Below are 6,000 nucleotides of genomic sequence, written 5' to 3' on the forward strand. Positions count from 1 at the left end.
AGAGTGAAATTTGCCCCTCTCTCTAATACCCCACGTTTCTTCATATGCCAGGTGTTCAAAATAAAGATAATAAAAAAATTAAAGTGAACGTTTGTATTCTAATTTTGATTGACACGTTCTCCTACTTGACCCCTTTGATAAAACCGGCCAAACAGTCTCTAAAGACATTATTAGACAAAAAATAAGGAGGAAGGGGAAAAATTATTTGAGCACTGGGTGTAACCGCATGCATGGGTGTTACATGTGACTATTATTTTATTTGAGCTGTGCATAAATTATTGGGGGTTGGGGGGTGTACTTATTTGGTGGGGTGTTTATTTATTTTCTTACCTCTCTCTGTCTCTCTCTCTGTCTCTCTCTCTCTCTCTCTCTCTCTGGTTGAAGGACTGAGTCGTATGTTTGTACACACAGACATGCAGACATGGATACTGGCTCCTGTCTAGTCACACATACATTTCTGCCCAGAGGAGCAGTTTGCAGGGAGTCAAGATATGAAAGTAGGTCAGCTGCGTCTCATGCATGTAAGAACTGTAGGTATAGACTGACTAAGGGACTTGAGTCAATAACCTGTAACTAACTCCTTTAATTACCTACAACCTGTCTGTTTCCCATAGCATTGGTTGTTAGTTTTTACTGGGAAATTCAATATGATTTTGTCATATTAAAATGTGTTGAGTTTTTAGTTTATCCTTTGGTGTTCATACTAGAATAAAAATGCCCGTCCCCTATAATTTCAAGACACAAACATGAAGACTCAATATGTATTTTTATAATTAATTAAGTCAATCTTTGTATTTTGGTGTGTGTGGGTTTGTGGTGAAATGCATAGCAATTGCAACTGAAATTCTGCATTTTCAGCATGTAGACTGTGCAGTTCAGAACTTGTAATGTATGTGTAATATAATGTAGATGTGAATGCATATATATGTGTGTGTGTGTGTGTGTATATATATATATATATATATATATTGCTTACAGTAAGTGGGTAGTGAATCTATTGCTGTCACTAGGTACAAACTGCAGCTGGAGGCAAAAGGCAAAATACCTGTTTCCATACGCAATAAAACATGTTCTGTTCATTTGAAATAATGAAAAGAACCTGCTATTGTAAACAGTATTTGAAAAGCTGTTCTAATAGCAAGTAAATGTTAAAGAAGGTCTCAATGCTACTAACTGTGTTTAGAGCAGGGAGATATTTCAAAGCCTTGTCATTGTAGCGTAAGGTACACTTATAAATTTCAATTAAAGAAGTGAATTTATAGTATCACCTTATCACGAATCCTGGAATCTTGTAGAACTCAATTTCTGTAATAATTGGACGCAGACACCAATTCCAAAGATATAAATTGTCAAATTTATTCAAAACAAAGACTAAATGTAGCACTACACTAATTATACAAAAGGGAAAAACTAATTAAAATTCAACTCTAGATCAACAAATCAAAGACAAATCACTTCCGTGACCAAATCAAAGACCATGGGATCGCATATGATAACACAAATCGTTAAACAAAAAAGGTTATAAACACATTGACTACAATACCGGTTAGTAAGACGAAGGTGAGTCTCTCATTAGTATTCTTAGTCAGACATTAAATAACTACGCAGGTTAGTATTTATGTCAGGTAACTTCTCGTTATATATATATCAGTCTCATTTACGTTTAGGTGCCGAGAAAGATCCTATCATTACTTGTTACCACAATTTCCCTTAACTGATTATTATTCAATGATTAAGGATAGGCAGGGCCACCAATAATCTAATGTCTATTAACTTGTGTCAATTTCAGACTAAACAGTTAAACAGGAATGAGAAGATATTTCTCGGCGTTGACAGATTTTATTTCTAAAATTATCAACAAAACAGTTTAATGCAACACACATTTATATTTAAGAAAACTAAATGATATTACACATTCTAGAGTTATGAATCACAGATTAACATTTCTAATTGATTTCTCAAATGTCATGAATCATGAACTCCAAACTGTTAAACTTATCTGAACTTCGTCGCAGAGAGGCCTCTCTGTCTTCGGGTTTGGATAACAGCACACGGCACGAGGTCCGTGTGGTTTGGAACAAAGGCCGTACGGTTCGGCTTTGTCCAAGAACTTCCACTCAGTCGATGCACCTGGAAGTTGGGGTTTCGCGAAAGTAGAGTCGTTTCCAAACAGATTTTCCACTGGTTTGAAGGCTCCAAGGTTGTGCACAAAATCTTCTTGGCAAGCAGGGTCTCTCACCGTACTTATTTGAAGACAAAGTCTTTGAGGAAAGCAGGGCCCTGTTTGTTCCAAGGGTCAAGTTTCTTAAGACTCAAATAGCTATTTAAATGACTGACACTTTCGTATACAGTCAATTGTCCAGCTGTAAAACTCCACTGATCAGGTGGGCACAGGCGGGCAGCGCAGTCTGTAAAGTTCTTTATTTAATAAAGTCCTTTAAAAGAATTCTTCGTACGGCTCAATCTCCTTCTCCCAGTTTAACTCTTCTGTTGCCGGCAAAGACTTGGTTGGTTTCTGGTTCCGGTTCTGGCAACAGAGCTACAGGTTGAGCTGTGGCAGCGAGTTACTGGTTCAGGTGAGAGAGAGTGAGAGAGAGACCGTCCGCTGTTCCTTATAGTCTGTCAGATCAATAGGTGATTGGTTCCTGAGTTCTTGAGATTGGATTTCGGTTTCAGCCCCCAGTGTCCTATTGGAGGGGGGCTTGATTTATGACTGATGTCAATCCATGCCATCTTTTGGAAATGCCGGTTGGCCTGGGTTCGTAGCTCTATGTCGGGATTTCGGCTCTCATCCACTTCAAAGAGTTTTATCACCTACAGGCCCCTTTCTCCAGACATTTCACAGCAGGACTCTAAACCATTCGGCCCATTCTCGGTGCCATCCTCCCCAAAACTGTCACTTTGATGCAAACCAGTTCCAAGCTGATGAGCTAAGGAAATCTGATAACTTTGGGGGGGGAGAGGTCTTCTTTAGATCAGTGCTTCAGCTCAGAGCCCAAATGCTCTTATCCAAATACACCCAACATAACGCTACATCATTAAGAAACAAACAGCGCCCATTGTATAAATATTAGTGCGTTCTGGTGCACCAGTTTCAGCTCTGTTTTGTGCTTGGTGTTTTGTTCTGTTATTTTAGCTTTTGAATGCCTTTATTATTATGTGGCAGGTATCTGTAAATGTTAAAGGGAAAAGTGCACACAAACAAAGAAACCTCACCAAATTACGGTGTAATGCGTCTTCCACAAAATCAAATCACACACGGCTTACACACTGAGTGTTATTTGGAAGAAGTTGATCTAGTAATGAGCTTTACTATATAAACCCATAAGCTATTTGTGTATAAGCTACACAACATAAAACACATTTTCTGTTTTTGCACTATTTGACGTGTTGCTATGAAATTCGGCATGCCGGTATATTTCATTAATAACAATTGGCTATATTACATTGGCACTGCCTCATATCTCAGACACATTCCTAGAAATATTCTAAAGGCAAACTATTCTCTCAGAACACCACATGTCAACGTGACCTAGCATCTGTAAATAGAAGTAGAAAAACAGATAAAAGTAAGCCTTGTTTTTGTGGATGACTTCCTGTGTTGTTGTTTTTTCAATAAAGATAAAACAAAAAATATATGAACTATAGAAAAGGAGTTTACTTCCACTCAACCAGTTCAACATCATAAATACAAGCCCAGTAACATTTAACCTTAGTTTTCTGATAGCGACATTTGGGTTTAAATAAGATCTGCTTCATCCTGAATGTCAAGACTGATTTGCATTTGGGCAAGGACAGATCTGACCGTGACAAGGATTCACCATGAAGTATGGCACAGTGGGTTTAGCACTGCTGGGTATGGGTGAGCTTGAAAAGGAAGCCGCTCATCTTCCCTGTTCCTTGAAAGTCTATTTTAATAATTGAGATATTAATTCATCCTCTCCTAAACACTGTAGTCCTGGTATTTATTAAATTTATGTATTTATTTATTACTTTGTTCTATTTAATGGAACAATACAAAAACGAATACAAATAGATTTGTCCCTTTTGTTTTCATGATAATTTTTAATATTGTGTTCTGGAGTGCAGTGCAATGATGCATGAAAATGAAAAGAAAAAGATTTTCATTTTCAGCAGTATCACTATTAGAAAAATCTGGCTATGAATGTCTTTCAATGTAATTTTCATTTTAAACAAAAAAGTGCACAGACATGTTTTTGCAAACATGATAAATAGATTTACTTTGGGGAAATCACCATTTTTTTTTGTATTCAGTCTTGGGTTACTTTCCACCCCAAAAGTCCTCACTGACATGTGTCCATTGCTCTTGGGGACAGACCAATAGTGGAGGGGTAACTTCCCCATCCTCGCCTACTAGAAGCGATCCAGCTGGTGACCCTGAAAAGAAAATATTTAGTACACCTACAAACCACAGGGGAAGAATACATCTGGCAGTTTAATAGCTACCTTGAGCAAAAGACACACCAACCGCTGTATAAGCGCAACAACTGTTTAGCTACTTTCTGACGCTGGTCTGGAATGAATACTCATTTCACAGCTACTGGACAGCAAATCCACAGCACAGACGCAATTAGTCCACCGTTTCATAACTTCAGCAGGATTCAGAAGTCGAAAACCTTCGGCTTGGGATACATAACTCAAGTCACGGTCATTTATCAAATGTTAGAGCCGGCATCGACGGGCTCTATTGCTGAAATGCTAGTTTTCTAGTTTTGCACCTACCTGATAAACACAAGTGTAATCCTTCAGCTTCTATAGTGACAATGCCTTTGCTGCTGTAGCTCAAGCAGTGTATTTTCATGAACAAAATAAAACATTAGTCTAAATACAGTCTATCCTATTATTAATGTTGCTTTAATTAATTGTAGATCTATTTTGTTACTTATGTTTTGCTAATTAATGAATACATTGTCAACAACATCCATACTGAATAGGAAAATAATCTGTGCAACTGGTCTGATAACTCTAATTGCTTTAGTGATGCAACGATAAATGTTATATTATCTGCTGGATCAGGTGTGGCTGGGGTTTGAAAGTGATGGCGCTCATTCATTATTACAAGATGTTTCCACCAAACTCTAATGGTTTGTTCAAGTGTGCTGGGAGGTAACATAGGTGCTCTTGGCAACCACATTGTTGCTGCCCCTTTATTGCTGGTGCTACAATTGCATCTTAGGGTTCAAATGACTGATAAACCCCTCAGCTTTGCCTATTGTCGGCCTGTATGAAGTCAGTATGATGTATAGTGAAGTGGATTATAGTTTACCTGTTATTTTGTATTAAAAACAAGAAAAAGAACAAATACTAACTGCAAAGTGAATTTGATGTGGCTCTACAGGAACTTACTGACAATATCAGCTGTGGGTGTCAAGTCTCTTCAATATCTATCTGGAAAAAGTGAATTGGTGACTCTGAAAGGAGATGCGGAGGGGGGGGGCTTATTCATTTGAGAGGCTATAGGGATTTATTCTCTTCCTTTTAGTCGCATTGTCACATCTCTTCTGAAACTGACTTTTGAACACCTAGATTGAATTCCCAATCCTTCCTTTAATTGAACTGCTGTTAGAAATCAATAGAATGCCAGTCGAAAGTTTGCACACCCTGAACTGGAATCTTCAGTTTTCTCTGTTTATTTCTTAGCAGGCATCCTTACACAGAGTGTGTCACAGGTCAATTAAGGTACAAACTGTTAAAATAGATCATGGATAGATAAAAAATAGATCTATCTAAAATAGATCATTTTAATTATCAATTAACAAATATTTTTATAAATGAACTATTGAATGCATCACTGAAATGGGGGCTGCATCTATTTTTGACTACAACTGTATATGAAATTTGATTATTTCTTTTACATATTAGCAGACTGGCGATTGTACTTCCACTGCTCGGTTTAAACAGCACTGTTTGAAGCAGGACCAGGCAACTGACTTGTGCTGTACTTAGTGGCTAGTGTTACACCTAGTGGGGAAAACCCAT

This window comes from Amia ocellicauda, chromosome 21 (genome assembly GCF_036373705.1).
Source record: "Amia ocellicauda isolate fAmiCal2 chromosome 21, fAmiCal2.hap1, whole genome shotgun sequence".
Taxonomy (NCBI): Eukaryota; Metazoa; Chordata; class Actinopteri; order Amiiformes; family Amiidae; genus Amia; species Amia ocellicauda.